Source organism: Anolis carolinensis, chromosome 2, assembly GCF_035594765.1.
Source record: "Anolis carolinensis isolate JA03-04 chromosome 2, rAnoCar3.1.pri, whole genome shotgun sequence".
Lineage (NCBI taxonomy): Eukaryota > Metazoa > Chordata > Lepidosauria > Squamata > Dactyloidae > Anolis > Anolis carolinensis.
The window spans coordinates 28,989,698-29,012,953 of record NC_085842.1 but is presented as its reverse complement, the minus strand read 5'-3'; the positions used below and the strand labels follow the sequence as shown (position 1 = coordinate 29,012,953).

The following is a 23,256-nucleotide window of genomic DNA, read 5'->3' as shown; positions in this document are numbered from 1 at the left end:
CTTTATTTGCAGTTTTTCACTTTCATGAGATTCAAATGCTCCTAATCTAAGAGAATGTGGAGGGCTGGCTGTAATTGTAAATCAATCCAGTGGACCCTCGGAATTTCGTGGGGTTTAGGTCTAGGTCCCCATGGAAGCTAAAATCAGTGGATGCTCAGGTTTCATTGCATACAAGGGCGTAGCCGTAAAATGATGTCCTTTATATAAAAATGACAAAATCAAGGCTCGCTTTTGGGAATTCTTTTCTCCCCTGGGAATTTTTCAATCCATGGAGGGTGGAATCCGTGGATATAGAACCTGTGGATACGGAGGTCTGAGTGTATGCCGAGATTTGAAAGGCGAGGGGAACCGCTCTTCACAGAAGCGATATTCTTAAGGAGGCAGAGAGGCTTCATGGAACTCTTTCTCTCTCTCCGTCCCTCCTTCGCTCCGTCCCTCCCTCTTTCTTCCGAGAAGCGCCAAAACGATGCACAGAAAATAAGATTCTCCCAATTCATTTGCTGGCGTTTGAGCTGCTGGCTCACAAGAAGCCCTGTGGAATTAGGTGAGTTTTTTTCGGACTCTCTCCTTTCTCTCTCCATATATGCCTTCGAGTCGTCTTTGAGCTTATCCCCATGTTTTTTCATGTGGTTTTCTTAGGTAAGGATACCTTGGAGGTGGTTTGGCCAGTTTATCCCCCCCCCCCCCCGCACAGTTCTATCTCTTCGATCGCATTTAAACTGAGGCTGAGGCTCTATCCATCTGCAGACTCCTATAGCTCTTGGGGTCAGCACAGAATTCATTAGTCACACATCACTAGTTAAAAGCCTCAGCCTTTCATAGCCATGGCAGATGTAAGAGAATGAAATTAGCAGAATCTTGGTCTAACAAGTTGGCGAGGGTTGATTTTAGTTCGCAAAGTTGAGCTATTATAGATTTCGTCTTGCCCTTTCTTTTTATTTCCTGTCCTCTGCCTTGTTTGTTTGTTTGTTCATTCATTCAATTTATCTTTCTCTCCCAGCTGCCCCCTTCCTCCCCTTTCACCACTTCCTTTTTATGAAATGCGTGGAAGAAAAAAGAATTTCAAGATAGGATTTCTGCTGAAGCAGGTTCACTTGAGCAAGACTGTTTATCTTTTTAATATATGGCAAACAGGGCCGGCCGGAGATATTTTTTGAGGTGAAGCGGGGGTGCTGAAAAGCGCCCCCGCCACCGGCGCCCTGGCCCCGCCCAGCGTGCCCTGGCCCCGCCTCCCACGCTGCGTGGGAGGCGGGGCCAGGGCGAATAGTGAGGGGGACGGGGCCAGAGTTGGCCCCGCCCCCCCGCCCAGCGTGCACTGGCCCCGCCTCCCACGCAACGTGGGAGGCGGGGCCAGGGCACGCTGGGCGGGGGGGCGGGGCCAGAGCTGGCCCCGCCTCCCACGCTACCCCCGCTCGCCCGTCTGGCCATTTCTAGCAGGCCAGAGTTAAGCGGAGGTTCCTCCAGGCCGCGATTGCGGCCTGGAGGAACCTCCGCTTGACTCTGGCCTGCTAGAAATGGCCAGACGGGCGAGCGGGGGTATCGTGGGAGGCGGGGCCAGCTCTGACGCCGCTCCCCCCCCGCCCAGCGTGCCCTGGACCCGCCTCCCACGCAGCGTGGGAGGCGGGGCCAAGGCACGCTGGGCGGGGGGGGGGGAGCGGCGTCAGAGCTGGCCCCGCCTCCCACGATACCCCCGCTCGCCCGTCTGGCCTTTCCTAGCAGGCCAGAAAGCAGCGGAGGTCCCTCCAGGCCGCGATTGCGGCCTGGAGGGACCTCCGCTGCTTTCTGGCCTGCTAGGAAAGGCCAGACGGGCGAGCGGGAGTAGCGGAGGCGGAGCCAGCTCTGGCGCCACCCCCCCCGCCCAGCGTGCCCTGGCCCCGCCTCCCACGCAGCGTGGGAGGCGGGGCCAGGGCACGCTGGGCGGGGGGGGAGCGGCGTCAGAGCTGGCTCCGCCTCCGCTACTCCCGCTCGCCCGTCTGGCCTTTCCTAGCAGGCCAGACTGCAGCGGAGGTCCCTGTAGGCCGCGATTGCGGCCTGCAGGGACCTCCGCTGCATTCTGGCCAGCTAGAAAAGGCCAGACGGGCCAGGGCGCACTGGGCGGGAGGCGGGGCACCGTCAGGGCGGTGCCCCGCCTCCCGCCCAGCCTGACGGCGCCCCCCCGGGCCTGCGCCCGAGGCGGCGGCGTCAGGTGCCTCCATAGTGGGGCCGGCCCTGATGGCAAATGAAATGTAGGATAAATATTATTTGGAATAATAGGAGAAAGTTCAAATAGTGTGACTTTCGCATCTGGTGTCTTACGCTTAAGTCATTCTACGAAACTTGCTGTTAGCTGACTGTGTTGTTTGCATTGACTGCATGCTTTTAAATGACTTCGAAGTTAACCTTATCATATACTAGCTTGTTTTGGGATGTTAGGTAGTATTTAAGTGACTTACAAGTTAACCTTATTATATACTAGCTTGGGGACTCGGGGTGCCCAGGTTATTAGAAGAAGGCATTGTTTGTTTTGGGATGTTAGGTAGTATCACTGAAATTTGGTCCAGATCCGTTGTTGGCTGGGTTCAGTGCTGTCTGGAGAAGAGTGAACTACAGCTCCCAGATTCTCAAGGCAATTACCCCAAAACCTGCCAGTATTTGCAGTGGCCATGTTGGGCCTGTGTGCCAAGTTTAGTCAAGATCTGACATCAGCTGGGTTCAAGTGCTTTCAGTGTGCAAAATCAATGTCCATTCCCACTAACCCCTGCAGTATGTTCAGTTGGTCATGGGGCTTCTCTGTGCCAAGTTTGGTCCCAGTCCATTGTTGGTGGGGGTCACAGTATCAGTGAAGGTACTTCAAGTCCCATTATCCGCAGCAAGTTTGGTCCAGATCCATCATGGGTTGTGTTAACAGTGCTCTCTGGATGTAGGTCAAGTACAACTCTTGTAAATCATGGTGAATTCTCCCCAAACCTCTTGTCCAGTTGCTGATCAATTCGTCTGTTAACTGTGTGCCATAGGAAAGGGTAGGAAAGGGTTAAGGGTTAAAGTAGATGCAGTGGGTGGAGTCTTGCAAATTAAGGAACCCTGGGATGTACATTCCAGAGGAAAAACAGAACATCTAGGATGAAATTGTCCCCGCTTGAAAGCCTCCACTTGGATCGGGGGCAGAATGGTGTTTGTGGAGGACACTGGCAGGGTTTGGGCTACATGTTCATGGTGCTCACTATAACCTGCATGACAGTGGACCAGATCTTGGCTCAAGCAATAAGGTACTGTTAAATAAATTAAGAATGTTACCACTACATATTGTTATGATTATACAAATCTCCTAATGGTTATATATAACATAATTTTAATTAATAATTAATAATGTGCCAGCTAATGACATTGTTTTGACAGTGTGGTGTAGTGTCTATGCAATTAAGATTCAAATCCCTGCTTGGCCATAAAAATCTACTTCGGCCCCTTCCACACAGCTGAATAAAATCCCACATTATCTGCTTTGGTCTGCAAGATATGGCACTGTCCAAATGGTTATGAATGCAATTTTCAAAAAGGCCATAAATCAGAAATGTCTTGAAGGTGAACAAGAATAACAACAACCAGAGCCCCATTAGAGCACGATGGACATACTAGGGTGGCTTACATTCTACCAGGAATATATATATAAATAGATTGTTGTGTTGTATATGTACATACTACCAACCATTACATTGCCATGGCTCCATCATATGGAATCCCAGGAATTGTAACGTGGTAAAGTAGTTTGAGATCTCTGCTGGAGTGTGGTGGAGTTTCCTTCTCTGGAGGTTGTTAAGCAGAGACTAGATAGCTACATGTAAGGAGTGCTTTTACTGTGTGTTCCTGCATTGCAAAATAGGGTTGAACTAGAGTCATAGAATCATAGAATCATAGAATCATAGAATAGTAGAGTTGGAAGAGACCTCAAGGGCCATCTAGTCCAACCCCCCGCTAAGAAGCAGGAAATCGCATTCAAAGCACCCCCGACAGATGGCCATCCAGCCTCTGCTTAAAAGCTTCCAAAGAAGGTGCCTCCACCACATTCCGGGGGAGAGAGTTCCACTGCCGAACAGCCCTCACAGTGAGGAAGTTCTTCCTGATGTTCAGGTGGAATCTCCTTTCCTGTAGTTTGAAGCCATTGTTCCGTGTCCTAGTCTGCAGGGCAGCAGAAAATAAGCTTGCTCCCTCCTCCCTATGACTTCCCCTCACATATTTGTACATGGCTATCATGTCTCCTCTCAGCCTTCTCTTCTGCAGGCTAAACATGCCCAGCTCTTTAAGCCTCTCCTCATAGGGCTTGTTCTCCAGACCCTTAATCATTTTAGTTGCCCTCCTCTGGACGCTTTCCAGCTTGTCAGCATCTCCCTTCATCTGCGGTGCCCAAAACTGGACACAGTATTCCAGGTGTGGTCTGACCAAGGCAGAATAGAGGGGGAGCATGACTTCCCTGGATCTAGACGTTATTCCCCTATTGATGCAGGCCAAAATCCCATTGGCTTTTTTAGCTGCCGCATCACATTGTAGGCTCATGTTTAACTTGTTGTCCACGAGGACTCCAAGGTCTTTTTCGCACACACTGCTGTCAAGCCAGGCGTCCCCCATTCTGTATCTTTGATTTCCATTTTTTCTGCCGAAGTGAAGTATTTTGCATTTGTCCCTGTTGAACTTCATTTTGTTAGTTTCGGCCCATCTCTCTAGTCTGTCAAGATCGTTTTGAATTCTGCTCCTGTCTTCTGGAGTGTTAGCTATCCCTCCGAGTTTGGTGTCATCTGCAAACTTGATGATCGTGCCTTCTAACCCTTCGTCTAAGTCGTTAATAAAGATGTTGAACAGAACCGGGCCCAGGACGGAGCCCTGCAGCACTCCACTTGTCACTTCTTTCCATGATGAAGACGACGCATTGGTGAGCACCCTTTGGGTTCGTTCGCTTAGCCAATTACAGATCCACCTAACCGTAGTTTTGTCTAGCCCACATTTTACTAGTTTGTTTGCCAGAAGGTCGTGGGGGACTTTGTCGAAGGCCTTACTGAAATCTAGATATGCTACATCCACGGCATTCCCTGTATCGACCCAACTCGTAACTCTATCGAAAAAAGAGATCAGATTAGTCTGGCATGACTTGTTTTTGGTAAATCCGTGTTGACTATTAGCAATGACCGCATTTGTTTCTAAGTGTTTGCAGACCACTTCCTTAATGATCTTTTCCAGAATCTTGCCTGGTATTGATGTGAGGCTGACCGGACGGTAATTGTTTGGGTCGTTCTTTTTTCCCTTCTTGAAGATAGGGACCACATTCGCCCTCCTCCAATCTGCTGGGACTTCTCCTGTTCTCCAAGAACTCTCGAAGATGATTGCCAGTGGTTCTGAAATAACTTCCGCTAGTTCCTTCAATACTCTTGGATGTAGCTGATCTGGCCCTGGGGACTTGAATTCGTTTAGAGTGGCCAGGTGTTCCTGGACAACTTGTTTCCCTATTTGGGGTTGGATTTCCCCCAATCCTTCGTCCATTCCATGTTGCTGAGGTTGAAGATGGCTTTCTTTTTGTGAGAAGACCGAGGCAAAGAAGGCATTAAGCAGTTCTGCCTTTTCCCTATCCCCTGTCACCATCACCCCATCTACTCCTTGCAGTGGCCCTATCGCCTCCTTTTTCTTCCTTTTTCTACCAACATAAGCAAAAAAACCTTTTTTGTTGTTTTTTATGTCCCTGGCAAGCCTGAGCTCATTTTGCGCTTTAGCCTTGCGAACCTTTTCCCTACAGGTGTTGGCTATACGTTTGAATTCTTCTTTGGTGATTTCTCCCCTTTTCCACTTCTTGTGCATGTCACTTTTGAGCTTTAGCTCAGTTAGAAGTTCTTTGGACATCCATTCTGGCTTCTTTGCACTTGTCTTATTTTTCTTCTTTGTTGGCACTGTTTGCATTTGCGCCTTGAGTATTTCACTTTTGAAAAACTCCCATCCATGCTTAACTCCCTTGTTTTTTAATATCGGTGTCCATGGAATGCCGCTCAGTAATTCCTTCATTTTTTGGAAGTCAGCTCTCTTAAAGTCCAGAATGCGTGTTTGACTTGTCTTAGTTTCAGCATTCCTTTGTATTGCAAACTGCAGGAGCACATGGTCACTTGCCCCTAAGGATCCAACCACTTCAACTGTATTGATCAGGTCTTCCACATTTGTTAAGATTAGATCAAGAGTTGCTGATCCCCTTGTTGCCTCTTCTACCTTCTGGACCATAAAATTATCTGCAAGGCAAGTGAGGAATTTGTTGGACTTTGTACTCTTGGCTGAGTTTGTTTTCCAGCAGATATCGGGATAATTGAAATCGCCCATGACTACTATATCTCTTTTTTGTGCCTGTTTGGTCAGCTGTTGACAGAAGGCTTCATCAAGTCCTTCATCCTGACTCGGAGGTCTGTAGTAGACACCCACGACAAGATCTTTTTGAGTCCCGGTTCCCTTGATTCTTATCCAGATGCTTTCAAGCTGGTTTCCCGGATTACAGTCTTGCATTTCTTCTGCAACGTAACTGTTTTTGACATATAAAGCTACTCCCCCTCCTCTCCCCTTTGTTCTATTTATGTGAAAGAGGTTATAGCCCTCAATGGTTAAATTCCAGTGATGGGAGTCATCCCACCAGGTTTCAGTGATGCCTATGACATCGTATGTGTGGTGCTGTGCTAGGAGTTGGAGTTCGTCTTGCTTATTTCCCATGCTCTGAGCATTAGTGTAAAGACATGTAAGCCCCTGTGACCTCCCCTCGAACTGTTTATTTGGGATTATTGTGCTCTCTGTACTTGGTCCTTGCTGTGTTTGTGCAGCCCTCCGTTTAGCCTTACGGCGGTTCCCTGTGGTCGTGGGTAATATAGTGTTCGCCAGGCTGTTGTTCCCCTCCCCCAGTGGATTTAGTTTAAAGTGCGCCTGATGAGGTTTGTGAGTCTGTGTGCAAAAAGATGTTTTCCTACTTGTGTGAGATGCACCCCATCGCTTGCCAGTAGTCCATCCTCTTGGAAGAGTAGATCATGGTCAAGGAAGCCAAAATGCTCCTCTTGACACCATTTTCTGAGCCAGTTATTGACCTGTACTATTTTTCCGGCCCTTGTAGAGCCATGTCCTACAACGGGGAGGAGGGATGAAAAGATCACATGTACATTATACAGTTTTAGCTTTGTTCCCAGAGCTCGAAAATCATTTGTGATCTTTTGAAAAGTATGCCTAGCGGTGTCATTGGTACCTACATGAATCAACATAAGGTGGGGAGGGTGATGGGGCTTTAGGAGCCTGCTGAGCCTCTGAGTGATATGGTGTATTTTTGCCCCCGGGAGGCAGCATGTTTCTCGAGCCATCCCATCCGGTCTGGAAATGATGGCTTCCGTTCCTCTAAGGAGGGAGTCACCTACTACCAAGACCTGTTTCCTTTGAGGATTGACAGGGTCCCTTTTGTGCAAGACAGTGTGTATGTCCCCTGAAGAGTGTTCCTGTTGAAGTGAATCATGTAGGTGTAAAGTGTTGTCCTCCTCCTCAACATCCCCAGTGCATTCATCAATGACAATCCATTGAGATACATCCGAGAGCCCATTACTCTCCCAAGGATGTTCCTGTTGCTCCTGGTCTATGATTGGGGATGGAGCATTTGCATGATTACATAAGTGTGACTGTGGTGATGCACTGTCCCTGTCAGGGCTATCCCCTGCGCATTGATCCAGGATGGTCCACTGAGTGGTATCTAAGAAACTGTGGTCCTCCACAAGATGTGTTTCCTGATTGTATGTTAATGATGTAAGAATTTCAAATCTGTTGTGTAAATGCAGCTGAGCAGAGGAGTTCTGTGGAGGCTGCCTGGTCCTGCGTCTCCTTCTATGGGTGACCTCCTTCCAAGCCTGAGGGTTGTCTACCTTTGAGTTGATCTCCCCATAAGGTTCCTGATCATGGTCTTGGTGGTGTTGGTGTGATGCAGGCTGCTGATCTACAGCAGCGTGTTGTGCAGTGTCCAAGAAGAGCTCGAGTGCCTGAATGTCCTTAAGGGTCTTAATACGGTGCTCGAGCTGTTGGATCCTCTGCTCCATCAGAGTCATCTGTTTGCATTTGGAGCAGATGTAGTTGTCTAGTTTTTGTGTGAAAAAGCGGAACATGCGACAGCTGGTGCATGTGATGGGAATGTTTTGCTTTTGTTGCATCTCTTGGTGAGCGTGGTGGCCAAGTGGGATCTTTGTACAGTTAAGTAATATGCACGCACTTTATGTGCAGACTGCAACAAACCACGTCTTTGTGTATTTGTTTATGTTGCTTTGTTTCCTGTATGTACTGCAAAGGTGTCTTTTTCTGGCAAATAAAGCTTTCCCAGAAACTCAATTAACAGGGGACAATGCCTGCTGTCAATCAACTTAAGTACCTGGCTCTCTTTCAACACACAGTCACACAACAGTTAGACTTTGACCACAGGAGCCAAGCCCAAACTCAGTTTAAAATCTTAGCCAAATCTTAGCCAAATCCTACCTGAAGCCAGGGAGCAAAAATGTCCTCCTGCTTCCTCTGCTTCTGCGAGAACCAACTGCCCTTCTGGGATCAGGCTCTGGCAGAAACTCACACTGGCAAATAAAGCTTTCCCAGAAACTCAATTAACAGGGGACAATGCCTGCTGTCAATCAACTTAAGTACCTGGCTCTCTTTCAACACACAGTCACACAACAGTTAGACTTTGACCACAGGAGCCAAGCCCAAACTCAGTTTAAAATCTTAGCCAAATCTTAGCCAAATCCTACCTGAAGCCAGGGAGCAAAAATGTCCTCCTGCTTCCTCTGCTTCTGCGAGAACCAACTGCCCTTCTGGGATCAGGCTCTGGCAGAAACTCACACTGGCAAATAAAGCTTTCCCAGAAACTCAATTAACAGGGGACAATGCCTGCTGTCAATCAACTTAAGTACCTGGCTCTCTTTCAACACACAGTCACACAACAGTTAGACTTTGACCACAGGAGCCAAGCCCAAACTCAGTTTAAAATCTTAGCCAAATCTTAGCCAAATCCTACCTGAAGCCAGGGAGCAAAAATGTCCTCCTGCTTCCTCTGCTTCTGCGAGAACCAACTGGAGTCCTCCAGCTATATGGCTATAAGATTCCAGAAGAATATTAGCAAAGAATTGCAAGGCTACAAAACAACACAATCCAAGATGGGTACTGTGCAGCAGTCTAAATATACATGCCTGGGCATGTACACTGATCAGAGGTTTAGCAAAAGATATTTCAGAGCCTTCATTCCTGTAGTGGTAGCCACATCCTTCTCTACAGCCATATTCTGAGCAATAAGGACAACTTGTTGCTCTATTATACAATGAGTGTTGTCGTTTAGGGCAGTGAACTAAAATACTCTAGCAGAGTATTATTTCATGTAAACTACAAATCCCAGGACCCCACAGGATGTAGCCAGGACAGTTAAACTGATATGAAACAGGAATAGCTATAGGGCGTAGGTGCACTCCCGGTATAAACATCCAACAATATTGAAGCTTTATGTCATTGCAGTACTCTCAAACTGCAGTATTTAAATATATACAATTATAACTATTTCTCTGCTGAACACTTACCCTCAGGAAGCAAAGTGCTGTCAACTCAAATATTTCATAATATTGGGAGCTCACAATTCTGAGCTCATTAGATATCAACATCCCTAGAATGGCACAGAAGGGGAGGGATTCATTGGGCAGACAGTAGTCACAGGCACAGTTACCATCTCAGCCATTTAATTCATGTTTCCATACTGTTTTGTTCATTTGGAATGCACGAAATAGTACACCTACCTCCGGTACAGAAACATCAGTGAAACGAAAGTTAAATTGAAATTGTAACAGTTTGATCGGCTGATTTTTGACGCTCTGTTGTAGGCTCTGGAGGGCCTGCAGCCGAGCTCCGAGCAAGAGGCAAGCGAGAGGCACTCAGTGCTAGGCGTGCTCAGATTAAGGCAGGGCCTATAGCCAAGTGCCAATCACCTCTTACTCAGCACTTGGCTGTTGGCCCTGCCGGGGCTTGCCAGGGCCTAAATCCATGGCCCTCAGTTTGCTCAGATTTAAGCCCTGACAGGCCCTGGAAGGCCCTACAGCCAATCGCCGATCGCCTCTCGCTTGGTGCTTGGCCCTCGGCTGTAGGACCTGCCTCTGAAATTTATCTACTCACATTGCTGTTTTTGAACTGCTAAGTAAGCAGAAGCTAGGGTTGACAGCGGGATCTCACCCCGACCTGCGGCTTGAACTGCCAACCTTCCAGTTGGCAAGATTTTCTGTATCTGGCGGTTTAATCCGCTGTGCTAACCACAGAACCCCCAGTTGCTCTGATATTTTAAACTTTCCCTGGCTGATTGCTTTGTTTCTTTTTTTTCAGATATCAGGCGTGAAATTGATTTGGAGAGAGAGAAGTCATAGTCCAACAAGTGAATAGAGGGGAAATGGCCAATAATGAAGATAATCATGCATCAGAGAGTGTTTCCATGAATGGAGTAAGCCAGCTAACACCTAAAAAAGGTAAAGAGAATCTCTCTTTTGGAAGCATGTAGTGAGGCCCCTTCCACACAGCTGTATAAAATCCACATTGAACTGTGATATTCTGGGTTATATGGCTGTGTGGAACAGCCCTCAGATGCAAGGCATTTTAACTGGATGGTGCCAGAGCCTGTGTGTATCAGCCTAGCAAGACTCAAATGCACCAGGACTAACTTTAAAAAATTATAAAAAATAAAAATGTAATTATTATGCATATAAATCAGTTTCAAAATCTTTTTAAAAATTAAATATTAATTTCCTTAACAATGAGTACATAAAGAGCTTAGTTCAATGATATCCTTAAAATAGTAACTATGTGACTTCTAATTGTATTCTGAAAATGTGTTATTTTTTGTTAATAGCAGTTTGCAAAGATGGGAGATGCAATTCTACAGATTGAGCGCATTAAGGAGTCTCTGGCTCCTTCCACACAGCTGAATAAAATTCCACATTTTTTGCTTTGAACTGGGATATATGGCAGTGTGGACTCAGATATCCCAGATCAAAGAAGATATTGTGGATTATCTGCCTTGATATTCTGGGTTATATGGTTGCGTGGAAGGGCCCTGAGACTGCAGTCAAATCTCCACAACTGTGGGGGCTGATATAGTTAAAGTCACTACTGGGAGAAATGCACATGATTATACCATTTGTCCCAGATCCATTCATGGACACAACAGGAGATGCAGAAGCATCTTAAGGTGCTCATCCAGTTCCTATATTTGGGAGGTATGATGGATATTCTTGGAACCAACACCTGCTACCCTTTATAAGAATTCTTAATAACCGCCAAATGGATTTTATGGCTTATTTTTATTAGTGCAATGGTTTGAACCCTAAATGTTGTTCAATTTTTTAATATAATAATTTCCCATTGATGTGTTGGTTGTATTATATTAACTTTGTGAGTTAAAAAATTGATATGTTACTTATTTTGTTTTATATTGTTTTTATGACTGTAAGTCACTCAGAGTCCCTTGTTGAGATATGGGGTGGGGTATAAATAAAGTTTTATTATGTACTAGCTGTGCCCGGCCACGCGTTGCTGTGGCGAAGTCTGGTGGTATGGGAAATAAAGTATTGAGGAATTGGTGGTAGTTAAGGTAAAGGGTAAAGGTTTTCCCCTGACATTAAGTCCATTATAAATGGGTTATATAGCTGTGTGGAAGGGCCTTGAGTCTACACTGCCATATAATCCAGTTAAAATAAGATAATCTGTGGAAGAGGCCTAAGTGAGGCCCAACTCTGCCTGTTCCCTGGGCTGAGTGGGTTGCTAGGAGACCAAGTGGGCGAAGTTTAGCCTTCTAACTGGCAGCAATTGGATAAAAACAATTATTCCTCTCTAATTAGGACTTTATTTTTCTTTTTTTGTTGTTGTTGTATGAACGTAGAGGCATGGATGAGGGGTTGTGCTGCCAAGTTTAGTGTTTCTGGGATGTGTAGTTTTGTTGTTTTGTCCTAGGCCGAAATTTCATTACCCTTTTATATATATAGATTATTATTACTAGCTGTACCCGGCCACGCGTTGCTGTGGCCCTGTCTGGTTCAATGAAAAAAACTCAGGAAAGAGTTCTTTCTCCCACCCTGGACATTCCATAGGTATATAGATTAGCTCCCACCCTGTTCATATTCTGCAAAGACTGGAAAGTATGGATGTTTGAACAATAGGTCAGTTCGTAATTTATTACTGCCCAGTCTTAATGGTTTATTGTCCTAATCTCCAGCACTTTTCTCCCATTCCTGATTCTACTGTCCTGCATTTTGCACATGCCTGCCCCTCCTTTGTAATTTTAATAGCCCCACCTTTCAGTTTCAATACCTGTTGATGTATTTTATATATTTTTTTATTTTATTGCTGTTTTAATCATATTATTGTTGTGTTTTTAACTTTTATCTGTCTTGACTCCTGTGCTTGGTCACCATGTGAGCTGGTCCGAGTCCTTTTGGGGAGATGGAGGCAGGTTATAAATAAAGTTATTTATTTTGTTTTATTTTAATTTTTTATAAAGAGAAGCCTCCCACAGGATGGTAAAACATGTGGGTTTCCCCTGGGGGACATCTTTGCTGACGGCCAGTTCTCTCACACCATAGCTGCAAGGCTATTCAGAGCTGATCAAGTTGGGCAATTGCTATATTTCTTGCAGCAAATAAAGAACACCACTCAGAAAACAGTGGAATACCAGACATGAAACAATCAGGGCCAGCTAACACCTCCCAACAAAGGATTCCCCCAGGCAGGAATCAGCCAGGCTTTGAGACTGCAATGCTATTCAATGCTAATCAAGTTGTCCAGTTGCAACAGTCACACTTACCTGTAGGAGAAAAGAGTTCTTTCTCCCACCCCGGACCTTCCACAGATATATAAAGAGAAGCTCCCCACAGGATGGTGTGAGACGGCCAGTTGTCTCACATCTGAAGCAGCTTGTAGTTTCTGAAGTCACTCCTGGCACCCTTTCTGTGGCTAGGCCTCAGGGCTTCAGCCTTGCATAACTCCTCGTGAGTGTCAAGAAGGCAGACTTAGCCTTCCCTTGCAGGCCCACCCACACTGGTTGCTAGGTTGGTGATATCTGTAGACAATCCACATTTTGCAGGCGTATAGTAGGGTGGAGAGGGCAATCTATATATATAAAAGGGTAATGGAATCACGGCACCGGACAAAACAACTAAACTAAACGCCCCACAACCTTGAAAATGGACAGCACAACCTGTCATCCATGCCTCTACGTTCATACAACAAAAAGAAAAGAAAAATTAAGTCCTAGCCACAGCAACGCGTGGCTGGGCACAGCTAGTAGCTTTATAAACAAGCACCTTGGTATCCCTACGGATGTCCCGATCCTCAAACACTCCCTGCTTCATTTGGAAAAATGCTGCACTCTCAGAGCTCAGGCAGTGTTGTATTTCAGTGTCAATGTTGACTTTTGCTGCCTTTACCACCCCGTTGCCATTGTCCCCCACCGCCACTGCCACTATGTGCCCCTTGGAAGGAAGGATGGTCACATCATATTGACACCTGTGCTACTAAAGGAGTAGTGAACCATTAAACTTGGGAAACAAAGCAGCAAAAAGGTCAAGTCAATTGCACTTCTAACCAGATTGTAAACATTGCTGATGGAATGTTGGTAAATGTGGTCATAGCCTTTTAATATAACATCATCTCAGTTTCTGTATCACATGGAAGGAAGTGAATCTTAGTAAGTGTAAACCTAGATTCTGTAATATCAGAACTTACTGTATAATAATAGGATTTTATTATTCTTCTGCAACTCTTTAAGGAGAGGGGCCACTGGTGGCACAGTGTGTTAAAGCGCTGAGCTGCTGAACTTGCGGTCCAAAAGATGCCAGGTTCAAATCCCGGGAGCGGAATGAGCGCCCGCTGTTAGCCCCAGCTCCTGCCAACCTAGCAGTTCGAAAACATGCAAATGTGAGTAGATCAGTAGCTACCACTCTGGCGGGAAGGTAACGGCGCTCCATGCAGTCATGCTGCCCACATGACCTTGGAGGTGTCTACGGACACCGCCGGCTTTTCGGCTTAGAAATGGAGATGAGCACCAACCCCCAGAGTCGGTCACGACTGGACTTAACGTCAGGGCAAAACTTTTACCTTTTACCTAACTTTTAAGGATTAAAAAGATGAGTCCCAAAATCACTGTTATTTGTTATTGAGAATTTCTTTCCATGCTTAGCTTACTGAACTTAACTTGCATTCTTGCCACTAAAGTTTCCGCTTTCCTTCTGTTTTCTTCTCTTTTTCCTTGCTTTAAAAGGGGCATAGACCTGACATTCAGTCTGATGGGATGCTGGTTCTTGTGTCTGCTGTCTCTAATGCTGGAATTGCTTCTATGGCTGCAACCTGTGACATTCATACCATTTGTATCTCTTTATATGGTGTGTTGTGCACCAATATATGTTTAGCTTTATAAAGTGCATGCATTCTGTTGCTTGAAATGCCTTGAAATTTCCACTTCTGTGTTGGTTAAAAACAAAAAGAAACCAAACACCGAATTTCATTTAAAATGGTGGTGTGTAATTAAATCTTGTTCAGAACCTGCTCAGAGAATGTAGCAGGGACTCCACTGAACTACAATGGAGGCCTTCAAAGACATTGTCACTGCATGGCCAAGGGCATAGTTTTGCATGCTCTTTCTCCTCTGAAAAGTGTGCTGCTGCTTCAGCAAATCCAGTTCATAGGATTCCATAGCATTGAGCCAACACAGTTAAAGTTGGGTCAAATTGTATTAATTCTACTGTGTAAATCATGCTTAGTTGGGTTTAGTTTAGAGTAGATGCACTAAAATGAATAGGAGTTGAGTTAGTCACCCATGACTCACTCAAGTCCCACTGGTTCCACTGGTCCTTTGCCTGGGCATATCAAAATTCATATCCGTGCAGTGTGTCCCACTATAGTTTTACTTGCTTTTTATGCAAAGGTGCCTCTGTTTTCTCCTTACTGCATTGTAGAGAACAAGAGAAAGAGGATATAATCAGAAGAAGCTTATAGGGCTAGTCTTATCATAAAACAGAGTGAGAACTTGCTTCAGGTAGCTGATCTGGGGTGTCACAAAAGAACAAAAGGTGGTTCTTTAACTAATGATAGTAATAGTAGCAAGTGTATCAATGTTTTTTTTTATGGGAGAGAGATATTTTCTGCCATTGTGGAATGGACACCTTTTTTGTCCATTTTGTCCACCTCAGGCATGAATATGCCTTCAACTAGCCCCACATACAGCCCTGGCAGCATGAAAGCATACACACTTATCCCTTCTGCTTAATCTTACATCTTTGATCCTTCATTGACAGTCGAAAAGTTGCAACAGAAAAGACCAAAAGTTACTAGCAGTAACTGGAAAAGGAAATACTGCTAGCTAGACTACTATGACACTTCACTTAATCCAATCTCATGCCACACTTGAGGATTGTCTCTGTTCTCTCAGGTACATCCAAGGTCACTTTCTGGGTTATCTCAATCGTACCAGGATAAGATACCTTTCTCCCTGGCATGAAAGCAGCAAATAGAGCTCTCATCACCCTTGTTAAGATATCTAGAAAACAAAGCCAGTGAAATTGCTTTGGTACATGAAAGCAAATTATCTCATAACCACATCTCTCCACTCCTGGCATTAAAAACAAACCACAAATTAAATGAACAACATTGCTTCCCTCTTATGACATCGCAGATCTATTCCTGAGGGAAATGACTTACCCAGCCTGTAACGAAGTGTGAATTTTAATTTACAGATGCCATGTTTAACTGTGTTTAAAAAGGGTTAATATTTCAGTTACTCAGCACTCGGAGTTGGTTGCCGTGGAGAAGGGGCGGAGCCAACTGGGTTAGCTAAAGAGAGCAGAATTTGGAGGGGAAGTCAGTCAGTCAGTCAGTCAGTGTGTCTGTGGTCAGTGAACCACAGGGAAGTCTGATTCTCAGTTGGAGGATCAGGGTGGCTCAAATGAGGAAATTTGAGTCAATTCTAAAATAAGTTTGGTGACTTATTTTAGGTAGTCTGGGCTCTGTTGAAGCTCAGGGAAGGCTGATCCCAAGTTAGGGGATCAGAGATAAAATAAGTTTGGTGACTTATTTTAATGTAGTCTGTCTCCTGACTAGGAACAGATATTCTGTGATTGAAGTGGAATTTAAAAGTTTGAAACGCCTCATTCTGTTATTGCAATTGTTAAGGAAAGTGCCTCTAAGTGAGAATTGTATCCATTAAGCTTGTGCCTGAATAAACTTCTTGTTGTTCTCTCGAACATCTCAGTCTCTGTCATACATACACACATCAAGAATAAACAAGAAGAAAAATAAAAGTCTCCTCTCCAAGTAGCTAGTGGCTAAATCTTCCAATAGTGGTGGCAAGAGTTGATAATCCCCTTAACATCTGGTGGCCGCATCATAAACATTTTTACCTCAGGTGGCAGCATTTAAATAAAACATATTTATATTGGTGGCAGCAGATATAACAACAATAATATAATCTATAATTTAAAAACATCATCCATCTCCACATCTCCGCAATTGGTATAAGAAGTGGGATTCTAAAAGGATTCCCCCTGGCTGAGTTCTTTACAAGAACTTTAGAAATTGCTATGATGAGAATGCTATCAGGTTTGTTCAAAGTGGAACTGACTGACTCTAAGCTATGGCAGGATATGTTACAATTTTTTACACAAGAGCAATAATGTTTATCGTTCTCACAAAGCCTGGTAAATAATCTAGCCTGAAGTGTGAAGATTGCCCGCACTTTTCCCTTTCAATCATTGATCCGCAGCTTCCTATTCCTTTCTCTTGTGCTTATTGGCAACAACAACAAAAAATTCCAAAGAAGTAGGCTTAAGTATAATAATAACAATAATAATAATAATAATAATAATAATAATAATAATAATAATAATAATTTTATTCTTATACCCTGCCCCATCTCCCCGAAGGGACTCGGGGCGGCTTACATGGGGCCAAGCCCGAATAGAACAATAAAAACAAGACAAGAAACCAATAAAACCAATAATCAAACCATAAAAACAAGTCATAGAAACCACATACAAGATAAAATGTTAAAATCATGAATAAGGTTTTAAGTATACAAAAGCTTATGTTAAAATTTCTTTTTCTCAATTAGTCTCAAAAGTGCTACATTTTTCTGCATAATGACATTCCAGACAAACATAGCCATAACTCTGAGTTCCAAGAATGTTAAAAAAAGAAGAAATATTGGCACTCTTTTAGGGGAATTTCCTCCCCAGAGAGCTCTGAGCATCAAGACCATTGTTCTGTCTTTCCAAATAACAAACTACAGTGCTTTTTTTCTTCCTGGTTTTTATTTTAAGCTGCTGCCTTGATGTTCCCTGTATTTTTCAATGCATTGGTGGCTTCCCGTCTTTTTCAACTATATACTGCTGGGGAAGTATAAGTCATCTTTAGCCATTCCTACAACCCAATACTGGAATCCAAAATCGTAATGGCATAGTTTAATTATTCCTTCTTCTACTCTGTCATGTTCTTTTGTTTTTGTTTTAATTCTTATTAACACAAATGTCCAAATATAGTAAAAAGTAAAACTATTGCAAAAATATGGCCAATGTATTAGAAGAAAAGGGGTATAAAGGTAAAAAAAAACCAGAAAAAAAGCAGAGAGACCAGATGAAATATTGAAAGAAATACAGGTTATATATCACTTATTTGAAATGCATGAGACAAGGGAAATACTGCTTATGAGTTGCTATTTTCTGTGATATGAAATAGCAGCTATTTGCTGGCATGATGATCAATTACATGGAGCAATGAGTTCAAATTTCAGGAAAAATTATTCCATCGAAGCAGCTGGTAACAGCTGTTCAGCAGTAGAATAGGAGCTTGGGAGTGTGGTGGAGGCTCCTTCTCTGGAGGTTTTAAGCAGAGGCTGGATGGCAATGTGTTGGTGGTACTTTTCCTGCATGGAAGGGGTTGGACTGGATGGCCCTTGTGGTCTCTTCCAACTCCAAGATTTTATGATTCTATACTGCTAGTACTGCACAATAACAATGACTCAGGCCCCATTCTACACTGCCATATAAATTATCCAGATTATCTGCTCTGAACTGAATTATATGACAGTGTAGACTCATAAGGAACCTCGGTGGTGAAGTGCGTTAAAGCACTGAGCTGGAGACCGAAAGGTCCTAGGTTCAAACCCCATGAGCAGTGTGAGCAGCCGCTGTTAGCTCCAGCTCCTGCCAACCTAGCAGTTTGAAAACATGCCAATGTGAGTAGATCAATAGGTACCGCTCCGGTGGGAAGGTAACGGCAATCCATGCAGTCATGCCGGCCACATGATCTTGGAGGTGTTTATGGACAACACCGGCCCTTCAGCTTAGAAATGGAGATGAGCACCAACCCCCAGAGTCAGACATGACTGGACTTAACGTCAGGGGAAACCTTTACCTTTAGACTCATATAATCCAGTTCAAATCAGATTGTCTGGATTATCTGCTTTGAAAATCTGAATTATATGGCAGTGTATAAGGGGTCTCGGCAGTGCAAAGACACACTAATGGATGGGTAGCATAACTCCTACTGTGCTGTTTCCTTGTTTTTCTTTTTTTAAAGTACTTCCCAATTGCTGTGTTAAAATATTTTTTTTCTGCAGGGAAAAGAAAAGGAAGGCTGGACTTCAATGCACGAGGTAAGTCCTGGAATTGTGCTACAATGAAGGGCTTTTGACATTTTCATCGTAGAGAGGTAATGTGTTGGTAATAGTTCTAAACCTGAAGGCCTTTGTTTTGCTGTATTTAGGAAGATAACCGTTTTCTGGATCTTGAGAAAGGCAAATATGGTTGCTGTGAGTTTTCCAGGCTGTATGGCCATGTTTCAGAAGCATTCTCTACTGACATTTCACCCACATCTAAGGCAGGCATCGTCAAAAGTTGTGAGGTCTGTTGGAAACTAGGCAAGTGGGGTTTATATATCTGTGGAATCTTCAGGATAGGAGAAAGCACTCTGGTCTGTTTGAGGCAAGTGTGAATAATTAGCATTGAATGGCCTTGCAGCTTCAAAGCCTGGCTGCTACCTGCCTGGTGGAATCCTGTTTGGAGGTGTTAGCTGGCACTGATTGTTTCTTGTCTGGAATTCACCTGTCTTCTGGGTGTTGTTCTTTATTTACCATCCTGATTTTAGAGTTTTTTAAATACTGGTAGCCAGATTTTGTTCATTTGCATGGTTTCCTCCTTTCTGTTGAAATCATTCACATGCTTGTGGAATTCAGTGGCTTCTGTGTAGTCTGATATGTTTGTTGTTAGAGGGGTCCAGCATTTCTGTGTTCTGCAGTAATATTGTGTATCAACTCTAAAATCAGGACAGTAAATAAAGAACATTATTCAGAAGACAGGGCAATTCCAGACAAGAAATAATCGGGGCCAATTAACACCTCCCAACAAAGAATTCCACCAGGCAGGAAGAAGCCAAGCATTGAAGCTTGCAAGGTCATTCAATGCTAATTATGGTGGCCAAGTGCATCATTCACACTTGCCTCAAACAGACAAGAATTCTTTCTCCCACCCTGGACATTATTCCACAGATATAGAAACCTCTCTTGCCTAGTTTCCAAGAGACCTCACAACTTCTGAGAATGCCTGCCATACGGTAGATGTGGGAAAAGTATCAGGAGGGAATGCTTCTGGAACATGGCCATACAGCCCAGAAAACACACAGCAACCCAATGATTCTGGCCATGAAAGCCTTTAACAATGCAAAATGTATTGTTTTTCTCACCATTCCCATACAGGGTGGATTAAGAGGATTTCTTTAAAAATAGTGTACATGGCATATATCACACACACATGTTATTTTAAAGCTGTGGATGGCTCAGTCTGTGGGTATAGAATCCATGGATATGGAGGACCAACTATACAGCAATACTTAGGTGTTAGAAATCACTGGGCAACGTTCTTTGTAAGCAAGAAATGCATAGGAATTTTCTTTTCTTTGACCAAAGTAACACGTACTTCTAGGCAGATGCCCTCACTAATTGACCATGCTATCTTCATGGTTACTCACATGCTAATGGGTAGATTCCACTCAACACTTGAAAATCAAGCTTGCTAATTTACACTTGGTGAATGGACAATGGTTCTTTCTCCCACTCTGGACATTCCACAGATATATATACTCTACTTGCTTTACTACCATCATATCCTCTGAAGATGTCAACCACAGATACAGGCAAAATGTCAGGAGAAAATGCTGCTAGAACATGGCCATACAGCCCAGGAACCACACAGCACCCCAGAGATTCCAGCCATGAAAGTCATTGACAATACAAAAGTAATATACAACACTTTGATAAATCTGGTCAGTCTCTATGTATCCAAAAATCATGTGGCATAGCCCCCTTTCTCTGTTAAGCAAATAAACCCATTTACTTCATTTTTTTTTAAAAAAAAAATGACATGACCTACCTTCTGTTGTTCAGAGGAGCAACAAGGTTTTTTCTTGCCTTGCTGGATGTTTGAGCTTTCTCTGGGAAATCTTTGCAGCAGGTAAGATCTCTCTAAAGCAGAAATGAAAGTAAACTTCATTTCTGGTAAATGAAATGCTCCTTTCCTTCCTCTAACTTGGCACAATTCTCTGGCCTCCTTCCAAACAAAACAATAAAATCAAGCTGTATTTACATATTCTGCTGTCCTTGGGTTCAGCTACTTATATTTACTGCATAAGATGAATAAGTAAACAAAATAGCAGCTCACAGATTGAATGGATTGACAAGCATCAGGTTCATAGTCTTTCCATTCCACCTAAAATAGGGATGGGAGTTAGACTGGATCTACACTGCTATCTAATCCAGTTTCTGAACCCAGATGATGTGTTTTGAACTTGATTTTATGAGTCCGTACAGCCATATAATCCAGTTCAAAGCAGATATTCTGGATTCAGAAACTGGATTAGATGGCAGTGTTGATGCAGCCCTCCAGACATTTTTTGGCCAATTCCTGTAATCCCAGATAGACTAGCAAATGATGAGGAAAAACTGGGAGAAATGGCCTAGTAACTTTAGAAGGCTGCAGGGTTTTGATCCATAAATACTCACTGAAGGTGTGTATGAGAGAGAAAAAAAACCTGTTTTTCTTTATATTGAAGAAAACCTTTGGATGATAATAATAATAATAATAACAACAACTTCAAAGACTCTGACAGAAACCAGTACAGGTGGTCCCGGTGGTGATCGGCACATTGGGTGCCGTGCCAAAAGATCTCAGCCAGCATTTGGAAACAATAGACATTGACAAAATTACAATCTGTCAACTGCAAAAGGCCACCCTACTGGGATCTGCACGCATCATCCGAAAATACATCACACAGTCCTAGACACTTGGGAAGTGTTCGACTTGTGATTTTGTGATACGAAATCCAGCATAGCTATCTTGTTTGCTGTGTCATAATATAATAATAATAATAATAATAATAATAATAATAATAATAATAATAATAAACTGGGTTGTAGCACAATAAGTAATACTGGTAAGATTTACCAACTGAAAGGTGGCCAGTTCGAAGCCTGATCGGGGTGAGCACCTGACTGACCATCAAGCTCAGCTCACTGTTTACCTAAGCAGTTCGAAAACAGCTTATTGCCGTAAATAGAGAAATTAGGTACCGCAAATGGCAGGGCAGGTATTTTATGACACCATAAAGAACAAGACCAGAAATGCGGTGACCAAAAGGAGGAAGTCCTGATGGTTCTTTGTCATACAGAATGGAGCAACAGCAACCCCCGTGACTGAATCCAAGCTCAACCTCCAAGGCACCAAAAACTGGACTTCAAGACAGCATACCTCCTTTCTGTCTGTTCTGTTCTGTCTGTCCAAACGGCATTGAATGTTTGCCATGTATGTGTACTGTGATTCATCCTGAGTCCCCTTGGGGAGGTAGAGCTGAATATAAAGTGTTGTTGTTGTTGTTGTTGTTGTTATTATGTTAGGACTTTCCCCAAACACCTTTCATGCCTAAAGCAGAGGCCAAATGTTACCGCTTCCTAGGGTCCGCACTGAAAATGACTCTGTTCAGGCACCTCCACAATCCTGTCCTTTGCCTCCCTGATGCTGCCTGGTGAGGTTGCTGCACTCATCTGCTAGAGAGCTAGGATACATAAATACTAAAAAAGGTTAATAGAGGACAACTTCATGTATGCCAGTTATCCCCCCAAATTATAAGCATTTGCCTGAAAGACCGAGGGAATCCATGGCATTCTCAAAGGGGTATGTCTGACCTCCAAAAGGTGAGAATCACAGAGTTAAAGCAAAAAAGGAAGGTCTTCTTATAAAAAGGGGTTCCAAAACCTTTTCATATTTAAAATGTGTGTGAATCTTTGTTGGGACTTTATGCAAAATTTACTATATTAATCTAGTGATATTGCTATTCCTTACACTGGATCAAGACTGGAGTGATGATGAGTCTGGTTCCTTTTTTCTTTCTTTCTTTGAACATTTTACAGGTACAAGGGCACAGAGATGGATTTCACAGAACAAAGTCCTATGTGTATCTTTATGCATCAACATTTGTTTTATCATTTCTACAGTAGGTAAGTAGCCCATATTTTGATGCTGTTACCCTTGTAATTTAGCCTTCAATTTAATTTTTGCATTTCTGTTGTTCCTTATAATAATAACTTTCTTTTTATATCCCGGCCCATCTCCCCAAAAGGACTCGGGATGGCTCACATGGGGACCAAGCCCAGCAATACACAATAAAAATCCAATCACATAAATACATTTAAAACATATAAACATAAAATCATAAAACATATAATACATTAAAACATACTCAAAACCAATAGCTAGCTAATAGTCAGGCGCAGTGAACATATTCCACTGGGGGCAAGCCTTGTTCACTGGTTTTGTGCCAGTGCAAGTAATTCTTTTTGAAATGCCACTTTCTGCAATGACAAGGATCCAGTGGAGAAAAAAAGCCAATAGATTATTATTATTATTATTATTATTATTATTATTATTATTATTATTATTATTATTATTAGCCTTGCTTTTTTCTCATGGTTGGAATCCAAATTAGCTTATTCAGATTCACCCTGATAGCACCACACCTATCTATAATATACCACACTGAAATGGAAGCCTAAAAGAAGCAACTTCATTCCGAAAGGGATCGTATGTCTTGTGTTAAGACATCTATGTGATCAAGGCAGCTATGACTTTATTTGCCCATGTAGACAGGCCCTAAGTTGCCACAAGTTTTCTGTATAGTAATGCAAAGTGT

General features: G+C 43.4%; 1 non-coding gene across 3 annotated transcripts in view; it reads left to right on the top strand.

Moving 5' to 3' along the window:
• Nucleotides 1–410: 410 nt before the first annotated feature.
• The window catches only part of LOC103280581 (uncharacterized), a 34,791-nt gene continuing 11,945 nt past the window's right edge, over nucleotides 411–23,256 (top strand). Inside the window, exons 1-4 of one of the 3 annotated variants that reach the window (XR_010002475.1) lie at nucleotides 411–544; nucleotides 10,363–10,502; nucleotides 18,638–18,673; nucleotides 22,478–22,564. This is a non-coding gene — a transcript (uncharacterized LOC103280581). Of the gene's footprint in view, nucleotides 545–3,089; nucleotides 3,246–10,016; nucleotides 10,181–10,362; nucleotides 10,503–18,637; nucleotides 18,674–22,477; nucleotides 22,565–23,256 lie in introns of those variants that run through there. The other 2 variants (XR_010002476.1, XR_010002477.1) reach the window with 2 other exon arrangements.